This window comes from Rhinolophus ferrumequinum, chromosome 20, assembly GCF_004115265.2.
Source record: "Rhinolophus ferrumequinum isolate MPI-CBG mRhiFer1 chromosome 20, mRhiFer1_v1.p, whole genome shotgun sequence".
NCBI classification, from domain to species: domain Eukaryota; kingdom Metazoa; phylum Chordata; class Mammalia; order Chiroptera; family Rhinolophidae; genus Rhinolophus; species Rhinolophus ferrumequinum.
This window is the reverse complement of record NC_046303.1, coordinates 7,352,736-7,380,144: the sequence shown is the minus strand read 5'-3', so window position 1 is coordinate 7,380,144 and position 27,409 is coordinate 7,352,736. Positions and strand designations below refer to the sequence as shown.

General features: G+C 45.4%; 1 protein-coding gene across 4 annotated transcripts in view; it reads right to left on the bottom strand.

Moving 5' to 3' along the window:
- Positions 1 to 27,103, bottom strand: part of ELMO1 (engulfment and cell motility 1) — a 479,853-nt gene extending 452,750 nt beyond the window's left edge. Inside the window, exon 1 of one of the 4 annotated variants that reach the window (XM_033088370.1) lies at positions 26,645 to 27,103. The gene's annotated coding sequence lies outside the window, so the exon portion shown is untranslated. Of the gene's footprint in view, positions 1 to 26,456 lie in introns of all 4 variants that reach the window. The other 3 variants (XM_033088366.1, XM_033088369.1, XM_033088365.1) reach the window with 3 other exon arrangements.
- Positions 27,104 to 27,409: the final 306 nt, after the last annotated feature.

The following is a 27,409-nucleotide window of genomic DNA, read 5'->3' as shown; positions in this document are numbered from 1 at the left end:
TACCTGGAAATTTCAGTAAATTAAAAGTTTTTAGTGGTTGGGTGAGTTTGTTTTATGTTTTTCCACTAAAAGTGTAAGTTGTTTTCTCCTTTGTTCTCACTGGGTTGTTGTGAAGATCAAATGTGGTATGATAGCACTTTCCAAGCAGTAAAATATTAGACAAATTTAAAGCAGTCTTGCTACTGTGTTTCCCCGAAAATGAGACCCAGCCGGACAATCAGCTCTAATGTGTCTTTTGGAGCAAAAATAAATATAAGAGCCGGTATTATATTATATTATATCCAGTCTTATGTTAAAATTCTACTGGGTCTTATACTAATTTTTGCTCCAAACGACACATTAGAGCTGATTGTCTGGCTAGGTCTTATTTTCGGGGAACACAGTATTTACAAAGGAGGATCACTAATATCATTATTAAAATAATTGTATGCAACTTGCGAGATGCAGAGAACTATAAAGATAACAAAGTTAGGTCATCTGTCTATCATCCAGAGATGAGCAATGCTAACATTTTCATAATTTCGGTGTCTTTTAATTTACTCATTAGTCACATAATTCGGATCACAGTGTTTTATATCACTCTATTTTCATGTGTTATATTATATGTATTTTTCTTTCCGTAAAATGTTTTATCATTTGGAATTACTGTCACAGTCCATGTGTGGAGACATAATTCAGGCATTTACCTGTCATTGGACAATTAGAACATTTTCTTTTTTTTTTCTTTACCTATGACTAATGCAAATTGAACATCTTCAAACATAAATCTTTGCCTACTGTGAATGATAATTAAAAACATAGATAACATGTGCTAAGCTTTTACTAAGTTCCACGCACGATGCTAAGCACCTTTAATTCATTACCCCAACTAATCTTGATACCAGCACGGAGTTCCGTGCTCTATTTATGCTGGTTTTCTACACGGAGGGAACTTTCGGTTCAGAAAAGTAAAGGAATGTGAAGTAAACGGTGGGTGGGTTCAAATTACTCCGGATCTGCCTCCTTGCCCACGTGCTCAGCCCCTGGCAGGCACGCAGAGGCCACGGGGTAGGACCCCTGAGGCAAAGCCCAGGGCGACCGAGGACTCTCCCTGCACAGCCCAGTGGCTCCCCAGAAAGCCTGCAGCAATTTTCACTCTGCAGCGCAGTGTGAGTAGCTGGCCTGGCCCAGCCTCGCCAGCACCACGTGCTCCTTGGAGGGGCCAAGAAGGACAGTTTGGTTAGGATGCAAAAGGGGGAAACGTGTTTTCTATTCGGACACTTAGTCACAGGGAAACATTTACCGTGAGGCTAAGGACGCTTAACCTGCAGAACCTCTCACTTGATTGAGCCCTTCCCATTCTCATTCTAAATGCAGTAAACAGTTACTCGTGCACCTAATGTTGTTATTTTCTAAAGTGAGCCCCAAACTGACATAAGCTTCAGACCCCACAAAATGTAGATCCGTATGTATCTAGGGCTGTGACAGTGACCATGCTGTATGGTCAATAAACCAATTGCATCTTCCACAAGCACACGGCTAAACAACATTTCCCAGTGTCCTCTGCATTTGGCCACACCTGTGATTGGGTTCTGGCCAAAGGAAGACAAGTGGAAGATGGGTAAGGTGCTGGCTGGATGCTGGTGCCCAGGATGAGACCACTGACCAGCCCTGGACTTTGGAATCATCAACAACTACACTCTCTTTGTGCTGTCATTATGTCAAGGTCATCGCAACAGCATTTAGCATTTACTAAGGTGACTAGCAAAGGCTTCAAAGAATTCACCACACCTCTTGATGGCTCTCTTTGCATGCCTGCGTCACAATTACCTTGCTCACTTGACATCTTTCCTTCTTATTTCCAACCAAGAAAGCAAAGCTGATTTGCCCCGAGTGTGAACACTTGAATGACGGCCTTAGACTCCACGGCTGGAAAATTGCTTCCACCACGTAGCGCGCCAGAAGCCACATCCTCCTGTTCAAAGCTACACTCTGAGCAGTAGAGGCTTCACTCCCTTCAGGAGGAGACAGAGTGAGTGGCAGTGACACAGTTTCCACCAACCACTTTAGAACCCAGTTTTCTGCAAAAGAGCACAGATGTTCATATCTCTGACAACAGCCAGAAGCTTCTTGCCAACACATCAGCCCATTTCGAGAGAAAAACAGACACAAATACCAAATATATGCCAAGTTCTCCCTTTTTTCCTCATTTTCTTCTTTTAGCCAACTGGACGCTGTCGTGTCCTGCCCACCATTTATTTTCTGATCTCCCAGGGCACACATTCCGCAGTTCTCAGCCAAGGGGACTCAACATTGCCTATACCCTTCTGGAACCTATACTGCTCTGTATCCAGCAATCTCCTCAAGCACCTTATCAAAATATCACAGCTTATTGGGGCCATAGCGCTGCCAGACACTATAAATCTTTCCCTGTGTGGACAGACCTCCAGATTTCACAGCTAAGCAAACTCAAAGCCACAGATTCTCTAATATAATCACAACTTCCAAGCTCCAGGCTGTTCTGAACCTATCATCTCAATTCCACCCTGGCTTCTTTGGGGTTGAATATGGAGCAAATGGACGAAGCTGCAAAAGGAAAACGATGGAAAACTAAAGGCTTTTTGAAAATGGGGAACTGCGATGGATTTTTCTGAATGATCTTTTAACAGACAAGGATGAACAAGCCGGGCCTCAGAAACAGCAGCACAGGATGGCCTGCCAAAAGGATTAACCACCTTCACTGGCCAAAACAGGCCCTTGAGCTTAGAGTTTACAAATATTGTGAGGGTTAACCATAGGGGCTGGAGCCAAACGCGATGGGCAGTGTCGCCTCTGACCTCAGTGAGACCAGGGAGCCAACCGATGCTCCCGAAATGCAGACAAGAGGTGCCTCTGTCCCCATACCAATAGTGGCCTTTGAAGAATGCAGTGCACAATCCAATTGCATTTGCAAATGAGATATTTGTGGCCTGATCTGACTGGCTAGCTCTGATGGTTAGAACATCTGGCTAATAAGATTAAAGCCAAACCCAGTATAAGAAAATTAGCTTTCCTCTATTTTAACACCACAGACTCATCCGTATCCCAGCTTGAAACAATTCCACAAAGCAAACAAACAATATGTATTGATTACCAATTACACCCCTCGCCCCAGAGAAATCAATTCAATTAAGAAATGAGTTTGCATTACTTATCAATCTTTTCCAGTCCCGAAACAGGCTTATTTCTGTGAATTTGGACAAAGAATTTATCTCTCTCTGGCCAAGAGGTTGGATATTATTGGCTTAATTCATCATATTCCCCCCCTAAAAAAAAATAAATAAACACTGTGCTTCCTTTTCGCCTGAGGGATCTGGTATAAGTCATGACACATCAATAGCATTACTAGAGAAGCTGGTGGTTTTCTGTCTCTTAGAGGATTCAGCTGTTGGCAGAAATATACAACACCGGTAGGGAATTTTGTTTAGTCATAAAGTAATTCGCTTTCATGATTTTAAATGTTCGGGTGGACTTTAAAATGCTTAAACAGGTGTACAAATAGACAGCGGAAGCAGGCAACACCCGACTACCGATTTAGGAAAAGGGCTTTGGCCTTAGTTAACTGATTTTAAAAATTCCAAAATGCATTCTAGCAATGATACATTACAAGACTGCTTTAGAGAAAAAGAAAGAAAAAAAAATCAGACAAGCATGAGGACACACGAAATCAAGCCCCGGGGTCTGAAGGCACCTCCCAAGGGCATTTAGGAGCTTCTCTTCTGGCGTGGTGACCACCATTTATTTTTCTATTTATGGTTCATAATAAAAACCACCATTGATTGGGCACTCCCCATGTGCCAGGCCTGTTAGGCACTGCATAACATCCTCTAGAGGTTTTACAGATTTAAAAAACAGAATTAAAAGCATCACATAGCTTGCTTAAATTCTCGTATCAAGTAAATGGAGAAAGTGGGACTGAAGCCTGGCTCTTTCGGGCTCCAGGTATCATGCTCCTAGCACTGCACTAATGTCTTCCACATTACACATTGTTTCCTAAAAGTAGGGAAGAGAAAAAAGTCTACCATTTCCCTTCACTCACATATGATGCCATCATTTCGTCACTCTTTGTGGACATTCCTCTTCCAGCCCTACAGAAAACTCCTACAGATACGATTAAGCCTTTGTCTCTTTACCTAATCTCTAAAAGTTTTGCTTTCACTTCTGAGTCTAAACAAAACTCATAGCTTTCCATTTTATTTTTATTTCTCACACATCTATCCTGATTCCAACCCTTTTTATATAAGTATTTCTTGTCCTCTTTCTCCCCAACATAAATGTCTGATTTTGTTGTGATCCATAAAGCCATGTAGAATGAAACAAACAATTCCTTCTGAGGGAACTACGCTCTTGGGCAAAACTAGAAACCTAGCAATGAATTTGACAGATGTCGTCAGATGTACTTCCCTTTCTTTTCTTTTAAATTATAAAAGTGCCCTCTACTACAGAGGCGGGTGTGTCTAATCACTAAAATACTCCTCTCTGAAATTGAGGACACCCTTGTCCTAAACTAAATAGTTGTCTTGGGATGAAGTGTTGGGTGATTGCTTCCTGAGGTCTATGCTGGTGGCAGTCCATGAACCTCATGGGTGGGAACTCCTCGGAAACAGGGAGTCCCCTGTGGAATACAGGGCAGGGATCAGCATGGCACTCCCCTGCTTCCCAGGACAACAAAGCAAACTGTAAAGAGCCATGAGCATGCCAGCATCAGACTGCCACTTCTTCCACAGCAGAAGGTGCTTCCTCTGTCACCAATTCCTTTGAGAAGGAGATATGCAAGTGGAAAAGTCATTGGCTTTGTTGACTTTCTTTATCTTTCCTCCTAGTGTCAATCACTTGGGCAGCTCAGAACCTTTAGTCTAGTGGACTCATAGGCCCCTCATACTGTACTAACGCTGGCCATTTGGGGTATGCTTGAAATGTGTACCAGAAAGGAAGCAAGCTCTGCATCCTGGCAAAAACGTAACAGGTTTTATTGGAGAAAAAGAGAACCTGTGGTTAACTGAATTTGAAAGCCCTCAGTAATAACAGAAGAAAACAGGTTGCTGGCTACAAGCTTCCCAACATTTAACATGCTAATGTATCAAGAGAATTTCCCAGAGAAAGTCCTATGTGTCCCCCACTCCAATCAGGCTACAAAATCCTTAATTCATATTCGCTGGGCAAGTCTGTGGGTCCCTGGTGCCTAGTAGTTCGGTGCACTTTTAAGCTCTCCACAAATATTTGCTCCACAGGCTTTTAAATCGCCTAACAAAAGGATTCTTCTTCGAAGTCTTCTTTGATGCTTACTATTCTCATTGACCTAAAACCAGCCTACCTGTGATCCCATCTTTCCTTCCTTTCAGTTCTGCCTCTTTCTGGGTTCATGACCTTGGGCAAGTTATTCACCCTCTCTAAAACTCCCTTTTCTTATCTATAAAATAAGAATATTAATAGCAGTTAACTCAAAGGCCTGCAGCAAGAATTAAATGAGATAACATATATAAATCACTTTGCATCACACACAGGAAACACTCAGTAAAAGCTAGCTGCCCTTGTTATTACTCACAAATGAAATGCATTGTTTTTGGATTCCAGTCTCGATGTCACCACTGAGTCGACTTTGGCAAGTTGGTGCCTCTGTAGCGTCATCACAGCGCAAACTGCAGGTTTTGGATTACATCAGCATTTCCCAAATTCTAGCTCTTCAAAGACTATTTCCAACCCTATTATAGTCAATATTTCTCTTGAGATTATTTCACCCTAGTCTCATCCTAAGCAAGAAAATCTGTGAAATCATAGTTTCATATGCTTGTTGCATGTTTTCTAATATGCATTAAAATAAACAGACAATTATTGAATTTTTTTTCCCATTACAGTTGACACACAATATACATTGGTTTCAGGTAAGCAACATAGCGATTAGACATTTATGTAACTTATGAAGTGATCACCCCAATAAGTCTAGTCCCCACCTGGCAGCATATACAGTTAGTACAATATTACTGACTATGTTCCCAGTGCTGTACTTTACATCCCCAGGACTATTTTGTAACTGTGTATCTGCACTACTTAATCCCTTCCCCTTTTCCACCCATCCTTCTACCCCCTTCCCATCTGGCAACCATCAAAATGTTCTCGGTATCTATAAGTCTGTTTCTGTTTTGTTTGTTCATTTATTTTGATTTTTAGATTCCACATATAAGTGAAATCATATGGTATTTGTCTTTCTCTGACTTATTTCACCTAGCATAATGCCCTCTAGGTCCATCCAGCTTGTTGCAGATGCAGTATTTCATTCTTTTTTTAATAGCTGAGTAATATTACATTGTATATATGTACCACTTCTTTACCCATTCATCTACTGATGGACACTTAGGTGCTTCCATATACTGGCTATTGTAAATAATGCTGCAATGAACATATGGATGAATGCATATGTCTTAGAATTAGCGTTTTGGGTTTCTTCGGATAAATACCCAGAATTGGGATCACTGGGTCCTTTTGTCTTTTGTTATAGCCATTGTTTTAAAGTCTTCTTTGTCTAGTACAAGTATTGCTATCCCAGCTTTCTTTTTTCATTTCCATTTTCATGCAATTTACTTTTCCATCCCTTTACTTTCAGTTTGTGTGTGTCTTTCAATCTGGAATGAGTCTCTTGTAGACAGCATATGTAAGGATTGTTTTCTTACTCATTCAGCCCTCCTATGTTTTGATTGGATTTATATTTAAAGTAATTGTTGACAGATATACAGTTATTGCCATTTTATTGTTCACATTTTTTCTCTCTTTTTTTTTTTCTTTCTTTCTTCTTCTTCAAGAAGTCCCTTTAACATTTCTTGTAATATTGGTTTGGCGGTGATGAACTCCTTTATCTATTTTTGTCTGGAAAGCTCTTTATCTTTCCTTCAATTCTAAATGATAGCTTTGCTGGGTAGAGTCATCTTGTTTGTAGGTCCCTGCTTTTCATCACTTTAAATATTTCGTGCCTGTCTCTTCTGACCTGCAAAGTTTCTGAGAAATCAGCTGACAGTCTTATGGGAGCTCCCGTGGAAATAAGTGTGTTTCTTTTGCTGCTTTTTAAATGTATTTTAAAAGCTAGCATTAATACCTAACTTATCTTCAACGCCATACACTGAAAACATTAACTTAGGATCTCCAAGATCCTTTCAATAAAGATTCCTTGTCTTCTCTCCAGAAAAACATAAACTAATCTTGGCAAATGATAACCTTATCCCTCTGAGGAAGCATCATGGTTCAGACCACAGAAGGGTCCGTTTTAGAAACTAGATTCAAATCATTTACCAGCCGGAAATCAGAGGTGACAAAAGGCACGAAACTGACTCTGTGTCTTCCCAAAGCAAGAATGGCATTTAGAATTCTCTTTCAAGTTCAGATATTTCAATTCTTTTTCTCTGTCAAGCAAATTAATGTGGGTACTTATTTGGAACGAAATGGTTTGCCAAAATGGCCAACTATTCTGCAGTTCCATTTACAGAAGAAGAAAAAAACAAAACAAAAAACTGACTTTTCTAGGATGTGCTACATTAGCTGAGAGGTGGGGAGTTATTTTTTAAGCTGTTTCGGGCTAAGACTTTTTAAAAGTCTAAAACTCATGTAATGCACATAACAGGTAGCATGGCACCCAGCCAAGAACAAGAGCACCCGCTCAACCCCCGAACTTCCCAGGAAAAGCACAAGTTGAAGCACTCTGCACCTTGGGTGAAATAAACCCCACACACTCATGCCAATGTAACATGGCCCTCCTTCAGGTGTCAGCAAAACCAAAGCCACCATGAGATGGCAAAGAACAGAAGGGATATTGTAGACTAGTTAAAAGTATCATGAGCAAGGGTACAATTTTGTAAAGATTTTCTGGACCCCAAACATTCAGCCCTTCCATGAATAGAAACAAGGATAAGCGGTAGTCTATAATATCTTTGCTATAATGTTTTCACTTTTAGCTGCAATTATTCTAAAACCCTTTTCAGAGCTGTCACTGATTCATTTCCAGGCTGTAGCAAATTATAGTTAGAGGAAATGGTTGCTGACAGCTCACTTTTGTGAATGGCACACTCTCTCACTGCTGCAAGGCCCAAGGTCCCTCCTTCATGGCACATCCACCATGAACATGACAGTCCTGTAAAAGGAGCAGTAAGGACAACACTGCCCAGGTCGGTGAGTTCGGAGGCCTTGGGTACTACACTTGCATCCCACAAAGCCTCTATACATACTTTGTCCTGATTGAAAGGGGAGAACAACCAGTTTTCCCCATACGTACTCCAAAGGCATTTTAACTTAAAAGATGCACACTTGGGAGGGTGTGTATGTGTGTGTGTGTGTGTGTGTGTGTGTTAGAGAACGACGGGGTCAGTGATTTCGTTTAAGGAATTAATATTCCAGATATTACTAATACCATAAACCTCATCCTCTTGGGACATACATCCCAGGGAAAAGAACTGGGTCAAAAGCACAATGCCGTCCATAAAAAATAAAATATTTTTGAAGCTAAAATAGCACATAATAAAAAACTGAGTGATCACTTTTGGCACCTGGAAAGTGGTACAGCCTGTTCCCAAATATTAAAATTGTATGAATATAAAAATAACTCTTCAGAGGAGCTTTTGGCACTCAGGCTAATGAATCCAGTTATCTTACTTCTTAGCAGTCTTGGCTAAATGGGACATTTGACCCCGGATGGGATTGGGCAGAACCAGTGAACAATGGTGTACATGCTTAGAGCCTTGTCACAGCTGTGTCACCCAAACAACAATCAGGAACCAGAACCTTGCGATTACATTTCTTTTTATAACACTGGTTCTTTTTCAAGTCAATATGTAGCCCGAAGATCAAAACAATGAAATGAGAGGCACATTGGAAAGACCCCCAGGAAATATATTTCAGCCTTTCTGTTTCCAAAAATTCAAAGACCACACGAATGAAAGCAGAGCGATACACAAATTGCTGCTCAGAAGATGAGCTTTATACGGTTCAATTAACATTGTGTGCTTAATCCAAAAGCAGAGGTAAAACCTAACAATGCACAATGCTTACGCACCTCTCTGGTAAGGCGTCACCCTCTATGCCCATCCAAATGGGTTTAAATTTAAAGATGCAGCCTTGGCAGTGTGTGTGGCTCAGTGATGCAAACAGTGTGGGATGCGCCACCGGAACTCTGAGTGGGAGGGCAACCAGGACGTCAACTTTCCTGTTCTCACTGTGATTGCATTCCATCCAGAGGAGGATTTGGGCACACATCTTGTCGGTTGTCTTTTTTGACTGGGGAGAGGTGGAGGGATGGAGAGGGGGTGCCAAAGCATAGTTTGGAAGTGCTTTTATTTGCAAAACACCTGAGTTTAAACTGTTGGTTCCCAACTCGTCTTCTTCCCCCCACTTCCCTCTGTGATTCCAGGTCCATCCCGGGGGTCTGAGGTCTAAACGATGGGACATACTTAGCTCTGTAACAGCCAGATAACAGGCATCGGTTAAGTAACTCCATGGGAAATCCCAAATATGCTGGGGCGATTTGTTTGAAACATCTCTTAAATCTTTCCTAGAAGTGCCAACAGGCAGAGAGAAGGGCTGGCGCTCTGTTTGGCCGTATTCTCTGTGCTCAGCGACAGGCAGGGTTCAGGAGAGGCAAAGATGAACGCAGTACCATAACCAGATTCCGGAGCTCCTGGGCCAGCAGAGGAGCCAGAAAAGTAAACAAGCACGAATTGAGGAGTTTTGTTTTGTTTTGTTTGTTGCTGCTGTTTTGCACAGAAGCATGAACTAATTGTCTATGGAGAGCCAATCAGTCAGAGGTCAAAAAGGCTTTTGAAGGAGACACTGTGAGCTTATAAAGGGTGAGGAATGGAGCTACAGGAAAGAAGAGGAAACTAGAAGTCATCCAGGGCCTCCCAAAGGGGCTTCATATCACATTTGATATGAAGGCAGGGAGTCTTTGTATGAACAGATTCCAGAACCCACCCAGAATTCCTGCTGTTGAAGGCCCAGGTCCTAATTTTTTCAGCTGGTGATATGATGATTCTAAAGCGGCTGAATGATCCATGCATTTTTTTTGCTTGGGCACCATCCATCATGTCTAGCACCCTCCCTCCACTTTCTACAGCTAAGAAAACAGAGGCCATCGAGGCGGCCAAGGTCCCAGTGCCAGGCCCAGGGGTAAGACCCTGGCCCTTGAGGCCATGACTTCATGCCTGGGCCACCAGAGCCCGCAGGGCTCACAGCACAGCATCTGCCGTGAAGCGTGCTTCTGGCCAGTAGTGACGGGGGTTGGTGGCTACAAGGGAGTACTAGCCACACTATACTACAGGTGTATCCATGGCTGCCGCCTCCTCCTCTGGGGAGAGCAGAGTCACCCCGTGTACCACCATCCCCCGGCATCAAGTGTTTGAAGAATCAGTTAATAAATGAAGTCTACAAATGGGGCCCCCAAACAGGACTTCCTACAGCATCGGGGAAGTACTACAAAAGGTCACCTGTCCCAGACAGACCTTATCGTCTGTAAAGAGCGAAAGATAAGAGCCAGGAATGAAACTCTGGTACTGGAGAAACAGTGAACTTGAAATTTAAGCCATAATGCAAAGAACAGAAAATTTCGTGAAATATTTTTGTAGACATAACCTATTCTAATGAAATAGCTTTTTCTTTTTTCTCTACAAAAGCGAAAAGCGAGCACATGTTTGAACGTCATCAGCAAACCTGAAGGGTATAGGAAATATACAGGAACAGTGCATCCTGGGAGCCTTTTTGTGACTCCTCATTCCATCCCTTCCAACCAACCAACGGTCTTGAACACATGATTTGGTAGGAGAGGTTCAAAAGCATATATCCTTTCACACCCACTTTACACCTGCTGGGGCGAAAGAACTCTCTGCTCCCTGGCACGTTTTTTCGTTTTGTTGTGACAACACAAGGGCACCATTTCCATTTGTATAAGAGGAAACAGAAGCTATGAGAACTTAACGATTTTGCCCAGAGCAAGTAGGTGATGAGTAATTTCACCTTCATCTGTGGAGATCCTACCTCTGTCACCCCCGCCCCACCAAGGCAGCTCAAAGAAACATCTAAGGCAGCAAGTGGGGCCAGGCTTCCAACCAGCCAAGGCCTCTCTGTAAGCCCTTTGTAATGTGGCAGGGTTACGGTATAAACAGCAGAGTCACAGCAGCATGAGAACAGTCAGATTCACACAGACCGGTGGTGCTGGCTAGTTAATCACGGTGTTTCCAGAAAGCAAATAGACAGGAAGCCTACTACCTTCTTACTTGATCTGTAGAAGCAGAAGAGGTCTAGGTCAAGAGAACAAAAGTCTAACCTGAATCATAAAAACAGAGCCATAAGCCTTTGATCAATTCCCAGACTCAACCAGTGGATGGAACCAGAACCCCTTAAATGAAGGGGAGTCTGGGTCCCCTTAAGGAAGGGCCCTGGTGCATTGCCAAAATTTTATATTGTTAATCTTTCTCCCAGCCTTGCTTTTTACTAGGGGGACTGTGCACTGGGCAAAGGAAAGGATCAGACATTTTGGGGACTACTGGATGTTGGCTCTGAACTGACACTAATTCAGGGAGACCCAGAACGTCACTGGTAGCCCACCACTCAGAGTAGGCGCGGCGCTTATGGAATTCAGGTGGTCAGATTCATTTCAGGTCCAGTAGGTCTCCAAACCCATCCTGTGGTTATTTCCCCAGCTCCAGAAAGCACAACATACTCATGGAACAGACGTACTCAGCAACTGGCAGAATCCCCACACTGGGGAAAACCAGGAGTTGTTTGGCTATTTTGTTGAGGGAGAAAGGGGCTGTGGCAGGTCTGAGCACGTGGTTGCAAAGGCCTGAATACGCTCCACGTCCAGCGTGAACTCGGAACACCTAAGTTTGGGGTTTACCATGCGTGTGCTCGTTAGCTTAAAAGCAATGGGCTCAGCTCAGCATTTGAACATCAGGATAAATTGTTTCAGCCATGAAGAGCCAGGACACCTATCAAATTTCAATTGCTAGCTCAAACCCTTGATAGCTGCTAGAAAAATAACGTGCAATTATAGCCAAGAAACATAAATTACCAAGGCCACGGTGCTCTCAGAACGTAATAAATGAAATGTGGGTAACCACACATGTGGTAAGGATCCTGACCCCCAGTGTGTGTCTCCAATGCCTGGTCACCCACAGGCCATGGGGAGGAAGGAAGAGAGAAATATACTCTCTAGATTCAACAGGGACTGAACCGTGGATGAAGGCAGAAGTTTCAGGATTTAAGCCAAGAAATGTGTTTTCCTTCCAAGTCACCGTCTTCTCATATCTATGTCCCACTGGCTTTTTGGTGACTAGGAGAGAATTATAAGCAGGCACGTGAAGGATGAACCTTCTGCAGACAGTAATGTGATGACAGAATGTTGGTTTCCTCCTCTGGAAAGTTCGTGACATCCAGGGCAGATGTGGGGACAGTGGAATGACAGTAAAGTAGTCACCACTGCCACCGCAGGACCAGGGCACTGCAGAGCCAGTGGCATTTGCCTCCCCACATCTGACATCTGGTCTGGCCCACGCCTCAGTCACGGTGACCTCAGACGGGACCGGTCTTCAGCAAATCTGAGTACAGGGAGAGTTCCATGCCAGGCGTCCCTGGGGCTCTTACTCAGGGACGAGGAAGCCATGGGAAAGGGCTCTTCCAAAAGGACTGCAGAAGGATGCAGTGCTCGTATACATGAATAATAGTGCTTCTTTCTGCAAACGCTTACTGAGTGCCTGTTATGGGCTTGGCAAAGGGAATATCTATCTACCTTCAGGACCTCCAGTCTACTCAAGGAAAAAGCACACGAAACAGAGGGTAAGGCAGCATGAGAGCTGCCAGCACAGAGAGGCTCAATGTGAACGGGAAGGAGATGCCGGCAATCAAGGAAGCTTCCCAGAGGAGGTGACTAATGGCCAGTGGGAGAGGTGGGTGCCGGGCACCTCACTCTCTCTTCTCACCCACCAAAGTGGCTGGTGCCTTTTCTGTGACTTCTTTTCCAGTCTAACTTTACCCTTAAAAAGCATTTCAACCTGATTTCACCTGAGTAGGAATTCTGGGCTCTAATAGTCACTGAGGAAGAGCCATGAACCCACCACCCTTTCCCTCACAATCAGTTTCCCAGCAGAATTTTCAGAGGGTACCGGAGAAAGGGGGCGCTAAAGGAGACGCCTGCCCGATCGCAGTAACTGTGGACTGGGATCTCCCCTGCCCCCGTCTCCTCTCCCGAGGGCCAGTAGCAAATGGAAGGGCTTCCATCCCCTTCTCATGGGGCAGCCTTCCCCACCACCTCCCTGCCTCAAAACCTCATCCAGGACTCACAAGAAAAGATCCTCAAGAAATGTTTAGCAACAAAATGAAAACTAAAATATCAGAGACACAGAGGGAGTAAAAGCCACCGATGGGAGAAAACAGCTGCGTGTGAAAAGATTAGGAAATAAAAGACACGCAAAGGATTTAGAATCTGTTTTAAGCGCACTGGGAGAAAAGCCCTCCAGTATTGGGAGACCAGGTCCAAGTTCAAACCCTGGCAATAAAAAGCTTCCCTCCTCTGGAAGCTGCCTAATAACATTTCATCTTGAGGTTTGTAATTCTTTTTTCGCTCCTAGCACTTTCTAGGATGATACTTCTCAAAGTAGAGTCGGGACCACTTGCATCAGAATCACCTGAGAGACTTGTTAAAAGGAAGTTTCTGGGTCCCCAGTGATTCCAATACATTTTGAAGTCTGAGTACCACAGCGCGAGGCACTCTGTCATCCTTAAGTGGATGCAGTCCCCATGCTAAATCACTGGGTTAAATTGCTGTTTAAAATTTGAAGGAGACACTAGTGGCTAAATTGATCCTCTTAGAAATTGTTAGATTCTAAAAGTAGCGATGGTGCAGGCACATTATGACCAATTTTAGATGACGTAAAATGTACACACTGAAGCCAGGAAGATCGTTCCAAAGCATAAATCTGATCACATCACTCCCTTGGGCAAAACACTTCAGTGGCTTCTCACTGCTCTTTTCATAAAGGGCCAGACCCATGGCCGCATGTGCCGTCCTCCCCACTCTAACTCAGGCCTGGAGTGCTCCCAGCCCCCCGGCTCTCTGGTCTTCAGTTCCCTCAGCATCCAAGTGTGCCCTTCACGTGACTTTCACATAAGCTCGTCTCCACAGGGGCTCCTCTTTCCCTGGTCAAACCCATTCTGCCTCTTCCCAAACCTCCCTGAGTCAGCCTGCCATCAGCCCTTCCAGCATCCGTACCTTTCCCCCACAGTCCTTGGCACAGTTTAAATGTCACATTTATTTGTGTGATCCTTTGATCAATGTACATCTCCTTCGCCAGCGTCTAAGCAGCCCATGAAATCAGCAACGGTTCTATTTCATGTCCGAGGAAAGAGTTACATAACCGTTGTTTATGTATCACCTAGCACACCCCATGGTACATAGCAGGTGCTCAATAAATATTTGTGCATGAACAAATGAGTTAAAGAGTATTTCAAAAGCAAACACTGGAGGCAAATTCAGACCCGCAGTAGCCATCAAGAATTTAAAATACACTCTGGTCCCTCTCCTAAAAGTCAAAGGCTCCAATGTCTCTCCAGTACCCTGAAGATCAAAGTTTTATGGTAGTTTTCATTCCCCTGAACCTGACACAGGAAACTGTCTTTTGCACGAAACGCTTCAAATGGATGAGTCCAACTCTTCATAATGGAATTCCTGGATTTTTGAAAAAAGAGTGGAATTCAACATTAAAACTGCTATACAGCCATTTATCTGGGCCTTGCATTGATCTGGTTATGAAAAATTACCCTGCAGCCTGTTCGTTATCTGAAAGATATATGTTGAAATAAAAACTGCCTAGAGGTTTCCACAATGATGTCTTATATTTTTGTATACCTTCGTGTGCCTTACCACTCTCGGATCCAGGTGTCAATTCTCAGCCTGTATTATGGGGCACTTTCGCATGCTAGGACTGTTAGTAGCATATTTGAAAAGATTTCCAATAGCCCTGAACAAGTCAGCAATAATTACAACACAATTTCTATGACAGTGGAACGATGTCTCACTGGGATATAAATGAATGCACCATCACTGCCATTTCCCCTCGAACACCTTCCTGGCAGTTGGCCCAGGCTCAGGTCACGAATGGTTTGCTACCCTGACTGTATTCTTTTACATGCTCCTGATGCAAAGCTCTCCTGGCAAATTGTCCCCTATCTTTTACCAAGTAGCGTGACCACTCAACACAACATTCCAAAATAACGGGTTCAACTGAGGCAAAAAAGAACTGGGCAAACCAATGGAAACTTGGCAGCAGGAGAGGGGAGCATCTGGTGTGTGGCTGAAGGGAGTGTTCAGTTGGGACCCACATGATGTTGGGCAGCCAGCCTATCTGACATGTAAACTTCCTCATCTGTGGAATGGGTACAAGGCGAAATAATAATGTTTGAAACACTGTTAAACTGACATGTACTTTGGTATGGATGTGATTCTCCAGTGATTTACTGTAAGCCTGTATTTCACTCTATAAATCTTTGTTTGGGTCTTTAAACATTTAACACTGAATCCTATTTAAAGGTAACCAATCCTAACATACAGCAAAGAGGCATTGCAACACAGCTGACAATCTAGCAGCTGAACAATCCGTATTTACCACCCTACTTGGGAGAAGAGAAAGTGATGGGAAATTTTATTTTGGACTGAAGATAGTGTGTAATTTGTCAGGTACCAAACAAGATTTGCATATAGTGATCAGATAAGTGACTTTTCGTGACTCTTGTAATAGATTGCGGAGGAACTATACTACTTTTAAAGCACAGGTTCAGAGAAGTAATTTCCATTGGCACATTTCTCTCACATACCCTGACTTCATGGCAGTTTAGTGTCTATATTGAGGCTTTTTTTTTTCTCCGACCCACTCCATAAAAGCCATTCCCCAGTGACAGGTCCATGAGCTAAGCTTAATGAGCTGGTAAGCCTGTCAGCTAGTTGTTGCCTTCCTGAAGGCATATAACGTAGAAAAAACACCCGGGGGCGGCAGGGTGGCTCAGTTGGTTAGAACACGAGCTCTGAACAACACAGCTGCCGGTTCAATTCCCACATGGGCCAGTGAGCTGCATGCCCCCGCAACTAGATTGAAGACAAAGAGCTGCCGCTAAGCTTCTGGAGGGACAGCCGGATGGCTCAGTTGGTTAGAGTGCGAGCTCTCAACAACCAGGTTGCTGGTTCAATTCCTGCATGGGATGGTGGGCCATGCCCCCTGCAACTAAAGATTGAAAACAGCGACTGGACTTGAAGCTGAGCTGCGCCCTCCGCAACTAAGATTGAAGAACAACAACTGGACTTGGAATTGATGGGTCCTGGGGAAAACACACTGTTCCCGTTCCCCAATAAAAATCTTTAAAAAACTAAAAAGAAAGAAAAGGCACCCAAACATACTGCAATAGCCTTCTACTTAAGTGACCATAAAATGAAGTGTCCAACCTGGGACACCTCTGAAAGTGAAAGTTGTTGGTACAATTAATGATGCTGGGACAACAGAATTATAATACTGGGTCTGTACACTCAAAAATAGTCATCCTATTTTTATTTTTCTATTTTTATCTCCACACTATTTCCTAACCTGGTTAATGGGCTCAGATTAAAGGAGAAAAATTAACACTTTACTACCACCCACCTGCCAATGAGCATTTCAATAGTCCCCTAACTTACTGGCAGGTTCCACATGATTCAAAAAGGGCCGTTTACAAAGTGTTATTGGAAACATGAGCTTCCTTAACAGGCAACATAATCCTGTGAAACCCAGTTCAACTGAACTACATTCCTGCCAAATGTTCCTCTACCATCACTCCACAAACTGGGGGTTTCGCACTGGGCTCCTGTTCACACTGGGGAAGTATTAACACAAACCGCCCCCAGAAAGCTGGAGTCAAGGGAAGGGAAAAAGCCCTGATTAGCCGCCTTGAGTCTCTCTACCCAAAGTAAAATAATAATAAAACAGAAAAATCCCAGGTTCGTTCTAAATCGATGGGGGATAGAGCTCTAGTTACAGGAGTTTTATTTGAGGACCCCAAGTGGCTAACTTGATTCATTATGTCGGTTCTTTTAATCCCAATCGATGATAATTTTCCCTGGCCTTTATTTCAGCAGTTTACTTCTCCTGTATTCTTGAAGAAAAGATACATAAATCACATTAACTGTCTACTCAAGATTTGCGAAGGAATTACCTAGGCTTTCTAAAGAAGATGAAATAATCAATGTGTGTCTTTAAATGATTTAAGCAAGATATTTGAATAAAAACCCTGAATAGAAACTATTGAAATAGTAATAATAACATCAATAGTAATAGTAAATCCAACCCAATACTTTCAGGGTACTCTACGATCATTACTACATTTCATTACTTCAGCAACTCTAACAGATAGAGACGTACATTACCTCCTTCTGAAAGAGGTGAAAACTGAAGCTGAGAAAGATAATTAGTTTACACCACGTCATCCAGCCCACAGAGTCGAAAAGATATTTGAACCCTCAACCAACAAGTATGTATTTATTTTGTTTTAAACCTCAGACCCCTATTGTTCCCCTTTCCCAAATCCAGTAAGTCCCCAAATCTTCTATTTTTTTCATCAGTATTAATATCCTTTCCCTCTGTCTTGCATCCAGCTGGAGGGGAAGGGTCTCCAGAGGTTGTCTCCTTAAAGGAGGAGATTAGCCCCCTACTCAGACTGGAAGGTGGGGGCGGAGCAATCAGTCTTCAGAGTCCATTGACATAGCATGCACATTGCTTTATTTATTTATTCATTTGACCAAGATTGCGTGTTTATTCAAGTGGGCCTAGAAGGCAGCAACTTACAGCTGCCATCTTTCCTATACCATCTAATTCCTGCTGTGTCATCTAGCTTCCATGTTCCCTGGGGAACTATGTTTCTCTTTGAATTCCAGGTCTGTCTTTTCCTTGCCTAAAATCCTTTGGCTTTCCTTTCTGCTCAATCCAAATGCTCCTCTCCGGGAAGAGTTGACCCCAAGGCCTCTTCCAGACTTTCTCCCCACCGCCCTGATTGCTCTATTCCCTGGAGACATCCTGTTCTTTCTTTCAGACTCACTCTTAATACTTAATGCTTTGAGATCTTTCTCAAAGTCACTGCATTGTGCACTCCTTCCTCTGTGATCTGCAAAATGCTCTACACACACATTTATCACACTCCATTTTGACTATTAATGGAGTCCATCTCCCATAGTGTCCCCATCCTCATACTGTTCATAGGAAGAGGGACTTATTATGTCCAGCAAGTGGCTTGACTACACGACATAAAATGTGACCAAAATGGCTACTGAATGAAAGAGTGAATGAATGGATAAAATATAATGGATGCTGCAGGCTCAGGATGATTTCAATTTGAAAATGCGTATGTGCCTTTTAAATGTAAGCCACACATTTCTTTTTAAAAATATACTACAAGGAATAAATAAAGCTTTCTTGTACTTCTCCCTATAAATATCCAGACAAATGCTTTCAAAACTTTCAATTGAAGATTGGACAGTAATTGAGAAAATAGTCCTAATGAGTCGAAGTCACTTCCTGTCAGTAGAGTAAGTCTAAAGATGCTGGAAACACATTCCTTCCTTGGTTTGGAAAAAAAAAAAAAAAGTTTTGATTTAATAGGATTTGTGCTGTCTTGCTATAAAAGTGACAAGCACTGGAGAAAATTGGATTGAACAGCTGATATAATAGTTTCTTTGCTTCTACAAGCTTTCCATTATTAGGAGAGCTGCATGGATGTGTGTGTGTGTGACTCTCTAACACACACACACATACACAACACACACTTACTAGTGTACGGAAGAATCAGTCGCATTTCCTCAAACCTAAATGCTTGAGCTCTCAGTCACTTCCCACAGAGTGGCCCATAATTGGAATAATGAGGGCACAGGATCCATGAGAAAAATGGCCGGGTGGAGCAGGGGTGAGGGAGGGCAGGCGTCAAGTAAAAACCAGCCTTACTGAGTGTTATTGGAATTCACTCTTCACGCAGCCAAAATTACACCGTCTAACCAAAGGCCCTTCACTAGCTCTGCCTCCCAAGCCACATGCCTTCCGAGGGCCAAGGGCTAAGCAGCTGTGGCTCTGCATTTGGGTTAAGGAGCCCGAAAACAGAAAGAAAAGAAAAATTATTTGGAAACGTATTACGCTTCGAAATTAAGGGTAATTGTGTGTAGCAGCCTGGAAAATATAGCTCATCCAGGGCTGCTTAGCCACAAAACCCCACAGCACAGACGCTGGCTCTCTAAGTGCAATTTCAAAAAAAAGAAAAAGTCACAAAGGGCGGAAGGAAGGGTGGAGGGCTGCTATAGGGTTGTGACTTTAAAGAAGCCTGCTGCATGGAGCAGACACAGCGAGGAGGACACCAGTCAGCAACATTCCCACGTTGCTTAAGCCACTACATGCTCCTGCGCCCTGCTACAGCAACCAAACAGCGGAGGTAAAGAAAAGGTTGATGGATAATTGCCTAAGGAAACACATGCGGCGACATTAGGGTAGAAATCTGAACAGACAGAGTGGGGAAGGGCTTCACATAAAGCAGTACCTTGCAGCTTCTCCCCTGACCTGCCACAATGTCCCGGTCACACTTAACGGGATTAGCAGTATCTATTACTAGCCTACTAGCTAAGGCACATTTTGCAAGCCGAGGAGGAGGCATTTCACCCAGTTCACTCCTTCCCACGCAGACATTTCCTTAATCTTGTGACAGAGGCCTCTGAATGAGCCAAACTGACGTTGGTTACCTACCTTCCTTATTTCACGTGTCTTATTCCCATTATGCACCGGTGACAGCTACTGCAGTAACCAGTGGCCAGAATTCAAGACCTTGTAAGGAAACCAAGACATAAAATCACTGGTTCTCATCTTTTTCCTTACCAGAAAGAAACACACATGAAATTCAAACTTGAAACCAGTTGGGGTTAGGAAGATAACTGCAATAGAGGAGAGAAGGAAGCTAGAGAGGAAATTTAGAGAGCGAGAAGAAATAAATGAACATAAAGTGTGAGACCACCCAGCTGTGACTATACCACATTAGCGGCTAAGGAATAACCAGTAAATAAAAAATCGGGGGTGTTTATAACTGCTGCCAGAAGTCTAGCCTATTGATAGCACAGAATTATGCAAGGAATCAAAGCAGTAGTTCTCACCTAAGGGAAGAGGGGTTGCCCCACCCTTCCTCCAGGACAATTGGTAATGTCTGGAGACATTTGGGGCGATCACAACGGGGTGTTGCTCCTGGCATCGAGTGGATAGAGGCCAGAGAAGCTAATAAACACTCTACAATGCATTATCCAGCCCCAAATGCCAATAATGCTGAGGTTAAGGCTGCCTGAAGTAAAGAGTCAAGATAAAATGGACAATAGCCTGCAAGTAGACAAAGAACAGAATCAGTAGCCTCAGCATCGCCCAAGGGAGAAATCACCCTGGTTAAAGACCCCAGTCTCGCTCCCTGCCTTGGGATTAATCTACAGGGCAGCAGAAGCAGCAAAGTTATGCTACCTGCTACCTGGAAAACACTCTGTGAAGTGCATTCCCTTACGCCAGTTAGTTCCCCCCACCAGTGGGTTTCATCCTTTTGCTTTCAGCATGACTCACCCACAGAGAAAAAAGTGTTGGCTACATAAGTGTCTATTCCCCTTGGCAAATATCATTCTCATTTTTATTTAATGAATTGCATTCTAGCTTTTATGCTTCAATATCACGAGTTTGGGTGATGGGCACGCTGTCCCTGAGAAAAGGTTCCATTGATTCTCAAGGCTCAGAAGGTCAACATTGGGATGAGATATCCAGCGGCAGGCACCAACTGTGAAACACTTGACCTCAGTGGTGACAGACACACATCTCTAGGTGTCACGGCAACCCTGGGCACATCCATCAGAACCCAGGGCATTTCCACCAGGGTACAGGAGTGAAAGGCCCCCTGGGTGCATGGCAGCATAGCTCGACACGGGGGTCCTGGCATCAGACCAGGATAGTCCAAGAAAACCAGCAAGAGGAGGAAGTCAACAGCAACGGCTTCGAGATACCAGGGAAAGGAACAGCAGGGGGAAAGCAGAAAAGCTGGTATCGGCTCAGATCTATTCCCCAAATACCCCGGGACATTTCCTTCGTCCAAGGCACATCTACAAGTATGAAACTGGATACTACCACACTGGCTTTTCCCCACCATTTCCAAACCAGCACGCCCGGAGGAAGGGTGTCAGCTATACGCTCAAGGAAGAAACTGTTGCACGGATCCCGTGACTCCACGGCCACAGAGATAGCACACTCAGGACTTACCTGACCATGGCGCCCTCAAACCACTGCTCCTTCTCCAGCCAGGACTACCCACCCCACACCTGACAGTCCTGCAGTCCAGCAGGTAGTACGTTTTCCAATGTTTTATACCGAAGAATGTTTTGTCCCCGACATTAACTATTAGAACTAAAATAGCCAAAACTGTAGCCGCAATTCCTAAAATTGAGGTTCTAAGAAATACTCTTGCTCAGATTCTGGAAACCAGGGTTTGTGGAGGCCTAGAACACCGACTGAGAATCACCATCTCCTTCCATTTACACATGTGACTAATTTCTGTACTCAGCACTACGCCAGGTTGTTACTGTTTGATGAGCTGCCATTCCTTCCCCGACACAAATTCCCATCAGATACTTCGCTGTTCACCCCACCGTAGGCCAGTGACAAAACTCCACTCAAACTGTACGTGCACTTATCCTGTGGAAGTTTAGAAAACATCGTACTAAGTCACAAATTAACTTGACTGTGGATCAATAGTGTTTTGCAGTCTTCAGTGCTGGCTATCATTAAAAAAAAGTCCCAATTGTTAATACTCAGACAACCTAAATTATCCAGGGAACTGAACATGGCAACCAGTGTGTGCATTATGCATGCAAGCTGGCTTCGCTGTATCTGAAAACGCAGTGCTAGGCATATTCAAAGGCTGTCCTGGGCCACATGAAAGTCCCAAGGGCCACACTCTGTTCCCTGGATGGTTGGCCTTCAAAATCCTTATGTTTGGGACAGTGCTGAAGTCGTCAGCCTCTTTCGTCTTTGGTTGGCCAGTCCCAAGTCCAGGTCAGCTAAAATGCTGAATCTAATTATGTACCACAGCAGTGTGGCTGCCACCAGACGAGATTCCTACTGTCTTTGCAAACTTCTGAGAGTAATTACCGTCATGCATGTGGGGAGGACTAGGTGTAAAATATGAAAGGAAAAGTTGACCAAAGTTCCGAAGACTTCAAAAGCTTAACGACCTCAAAAGCTCTAAATGAAAAGTTGGCCAGAAAAGAGTATATTTGGTCGTTTTATCCCAAGTAAGGCTAAAGAGTTATTATGGAAGAATCTACTGCCTCTACATATCACTCAACTCAGCTGCTTGGATTTCCAGTTTCACCAAGATGGCAGCATCAGGGCCTCGCACACCAGCACGTTCCACAAACCGTGGTGTTTCAAAGTTAAGTCAACGGCTTGTGCTTTTACTGCATCTGCTTCAACATTTAGAAATAACATCCCTTGAAGGAGATAAAAACCAATAGGATTTTGTAAGGAGAGAGGGACCGCTACGTATTTCTTAAAGTATGGCCCAGTGAACCACTTTCATCAGAATCCCTGGCAAGTTGGTTAAAAAATGTAGATTTCTAGGGCCTCCAGAATTTTTAATGCAGATTTTATTTTTTACCACGACCCATATTAAGCGATATGCTTGACATTAAGATTCGATGTTTGTTTTCTAAAACACTATTTTCCATTGTACGCTTCTCTTTCATGTTTTAAACTGCGGGTCTGGACCTAATATATTATGATCCACTCCTGGATTGCAATCCTAAGCTTCAAAAGCATTGGACTAGTTGAATAGAAGGAAGCAGAACTAGAGTTGTGTAATCAGCAAAGAACACTTGAGGCTTTGTGATGTAGGCGATCTAGTAACTCCCTACATTTTCCAAATTCAACAGAATAAATGTCTTATAAGCCAAACCATCCACTTGGCTGGTTTCAGGCGTTAAAAAGTGGTTGCAGGCTTCGGCAGCAAACCTTAAGGGTACCCACTGTCATAGATCCAGCCGGGAAGAGTCCTCTGTAGAAATGACCTACCTCCACACCTTCAGTGTTAACAAAGATGATAACATAAGCCAAGTGTGCCTCAGCTGAGCCCCTTGGCCCGCCCCAGCCACATCCTCTCAGCAAGGGCTTCAAAGCACTGCCGTCCTCCATGTCTCCCCACCCATTCACACCAAACACCCAAAGGGGGTAAAATACTTTAAAACACTATGCAGTGTCCTAACTCAACTGCAATTTCATAAATGCTTATGATTTAGTAGCACTGCACAAGGCCCTCACTGTTTTCTCTGTCATTTTCCTCCTCCTAGGTGTTTCTCTCTTCTCCCCTGCATCTGCCATCCAGCTTCTTCCTGCCCCTCTCTCCTTCCTCCCTCATTGCCTCTCATTCTCTCTCTCCACTTCCACCTGCTGGGAGAGCAGACTGGGATTTAGCGATGTCTCTGACTTCACCCCACTCACAGTCCTTCTTCCTAGGGGAGGATTTCTCTGGGGAAAGCAACATACTCTGGACAGACTTTCTCCAAGGGGAATGACAAAACAAACACCAGATCTAGAGTGGCAATGCGTTCTTAATAACCTGTACCTATTTACCACTGTCCCAAGAAATCACCTCTCTGTTCCTTTCTTCAGGCTGAAATTCTAAGGGAAGGCTCTACTCAAGGCAGAAAGGGGTCTGCAAGAAGAGCAGCTGGGCACTGGGGACAGGAGAGAGGAGAAAAAGCAAAAGTCTGTTGTTACCTGGGCACCTTTCTTGCCGCTGGTGCTACAATATTTTGCTGGTATATTACCCTGGTGAACCTCTCCTATAACAGGCACCTCTTATTCAGCCAGTCAGCACATATTTATTGAGCACCTACTATGCTAGGAATCAGTCTAGAGTCTAGACCTGTAAACAAGACAAGGTCCCTGCCCTCGTGGAACTCCTATCTAATGGGGGAGGCACACAATAATCAAACAAACAAACCGATATATAATGCCAGAGGTTCGTAAGTGCTAAGAAGGAAAACTGAGTAAGGAGTAGCAGGAGGTGGCAAGTTGAGGAGCAGGAGGTGGCAAGTTGCTATTTTATAAGAGGTATTCAGGGAAGGCTCCCTGGAAGCTGACAGCTGGGCAGAGACCTGAAGGAAGTAAAAGAGTGAGCCATGTGGACGGGTAGGAAAAACCTCCTGTTCAAAAGGAGTAACATATGCAAAGGCCCTGGGGAGAGAACTTGGTGAAAGAGTGTAAGGCAGTCAGAACGGGTGCAGTTAAGAAGGGCAGAGAGATGAGACATGGTGAGGGATGGAGGGGGTGGCAATATGGCCATCAACAGCACCACCCACCCTATAGCCCAGTGGCTACTCCAGGCCCTCAGTCCCACCAGACCCAGTTCTGGGCTTGCCTCCCAGCCTGCCCCTCCCTGACACCTACCAAGCTTTTCCCCCATTCCCTTCCCTCCCAAAACCACCCCCCCGCTACAGAGCTGCAACACTCCAGGTCTTTCCCTCACAAGTTCCCAAGAAGACAACCAGTATGTCTAATTTAAAGACTGTCTTTTCTGAGCAGTAAATTGAGTAGGAAAGGTCACATACACATTTAACCACAGCCCTGGAAAGATAGGACATGTACCTAGTAAAGAGCCCAGATGTGAAAGGTCAGTTCTAAGGGGAAAAGTCTGCTGGGTGACAGCAGGCGATCCGGCCTTCTAACTCACAATGCCCGGTTCTGTAAACTGGGGGCCTGGAATCCTTGAAACAACCTTGGCAAGCGGGTATGGAGGTGAGATAATATGAAAAATCATGACCAGAGGTCCTTAATAACAGCTGCTGCCAGCCAGGTCTTTTCCATCTAAAAGTGGGGGTAAATCCCTCTAGCTCCTCAAACAGTTGATATCCACATGCAGGTCATTATATAAAAACAGGTCATTACATGTATGTATATACATTACATGTATGTATACTTTGTAAACATACAGGTCATTAATTCCTTTTACTTTATGGACAAAAAAAAAAAAACTCAGAAAATGTTCCACTGTCCCCCCACCGCACCCCCAAGTCACTGGCAGCCCTAAATGGGGACCTTGTGGCCTCCACCCCGGGAGGCACAAACCCTTGTCTTAGGTTCTCTGAAATAAACCTTAACTAGAACGAATTAGGTCCAAATCATTCATGAACAGCGGTGTTAGCAGGCCCGTGCCCTGAGCACAGGGCATCACAAAACACACTCCGTGAGTCTCAGGAGCTGTCCAGAGGCCCAGAGCCGGGTCACTATGGGGGCCAAGCCCTGCGGCTTTAGGTCAACGCAGCTTCCAACACCAGCAACCCCAGCTTGAAGCTTCCAACTTCAAAGGGCCCCCAGGCGGGAAAGGGTCACTCGGCGGGGAGTCCCTGGCTCCAAAGCCCCTTGAAGTCACACACACACACACACACACACACACACACACACACACACACCCCCTCTCACCACCCTCGCGCGCGCCCGCGGCACAACACGGACTTCCCAACCCCAAACACGCGCGCACCCCCGGGTCGGCTGAGTTCTGTATTTCCTCTTCCTCAAAGCTACTCCTGCCATCTCCGCCGCCCCTCTCCACTCTGATTTTAGGGACCCCCGAGCTTCGCTGCCCCCTTTCTCTGAAGGCGCGCCGGGTGCGCCCCCTCTTTGATGCCGGTATCTTCTATCGAAGCCCCCCACCATTTTTGCCGGTCCCAACCGGGACCTCGGCGTGTCCCGGGAGGCGTGTATTTGCTCACAGTGGCCCCCGGGACTCCCAGCTGCCCCATCCACCCGCTCCAGTCCCTCTCGGCCCTCCCTCCCTCCAGCCCATCACCGCCCCCTCCCAGGAACGCGCTCGCTGGGGGATTCCCTCCCGTCTGCCAGTGCTCGAGAAATGCCGGGAGTCCGAGCCGCCAGTTCCTTCTCCCGCGCAGCCCCCAGTGACTGCAAGCCCCCAATCTCTCACTCCCCGTGGCCCCAAATCCCAGTCGCCGGCAGCGCAGCCCTCCCGCGGCCCCCTCCAGCCGGCCCTGGACGAAACGTCTCTCCGGGTTCCCGGGCCCCAGGCCCCGCTCTCCATCCCCGGGGGCCCCTCCCTCCGCTCCCATTCCCATTCCAGCCCCCCATCCACCTCTGCCCAGACTTCCTCAAATGCCCAGCGCCCCGTCGCGCCCGCAGCCTTCACCCCGCACTACGCCGCGGCCACCCCCGCCCGAGCCGCGGCGCCCCCAGGGAGGAAACAAAAGTGTCTCCGAGGCGACCAGAGTCCCCGGAGCAGGACGCCTCCTCCTTGCCCCAGCCCCATCCCTCCGTCCCCACCCCACCCCCAGGTCTGCCGAGGTCAGCGAGCCGGGGCTCCGCGCCAGCTCAGGAAACTTTACGAACCTGCCCGGGGTCGCAGGACAGCAGCAGTGGCAGCGAAGGTTCCCAGCGAACAGACCTCTGGCGACCCGCGACCATTGAAGGGGGCCCGGAGGCTCTGTCGCCCTGCTCGGGGCCGCGGCGGTGTGGGTGGTCTGACTATCCCGTGCCCATCCTCGCCCGCTAGCGCTTGCCCGAGCACACGCACTTACACTCCGGGTCCGCAGGCTGCTGCTCCGCCGGTTGCCGCTGCTCTCACTTCCTCTTCCTTCCTCCTGCTGGCCAGAGACACGTTTTGCAGCTGCGAGGCATCCAGAGATCAGCCGCGAACTCTCCTCCGGAGCGGACGCTGCGGAGTGGCCGCCGCCGCCCCCGGCACCTGCGCCTGGACAAGCGTGGTTGGCGCGTTCGCCGCCCGCCTGCGCCCTGGGGCCTGCCTGGTACTTTGCCTGGGGCGCGGTAAGGGTGGGGGCGAGTGCCCACGACTTTTTGAAGTCCCCTTACTTAAAAAGAAAATGTCAAACACCGTGGCCGCCTCAGATCTGCCATAAATACTCAGTGTACAGAGCAGGACTTCTCGGATGAGCTCACACGCGGCGTTTTGCAGGCACTAATTAACTCCGTCACCCTCAGAGCGCCACCTTAAGGAGACCGAGAGCGCCTGGCATCTTTTTACGTACCTTCATTTTTGGCAGTTGGTTTGGAACTTTGAGGGGAAACTTCGGTGGGTTGTTTTAAAGCTCCTTTAAGAGGCTGGTGTGTTTGTTTTGACGTTCTACCCCTCTCCTTGGGCAGCATGGCAAAAATAACTACATCATGCTGCCTTCCCCTAACCCTCACGAAGGCATGTACAGGCGACAAGATTTATTCCTGATCAGTTACGCCAGGGCCTCCCTGAATTTGCATAAAACAAGATGTTCCACCCCCAAATTGGTATTTAGAGTACATTATTTAATTCATGCAACCTACCTCAGACA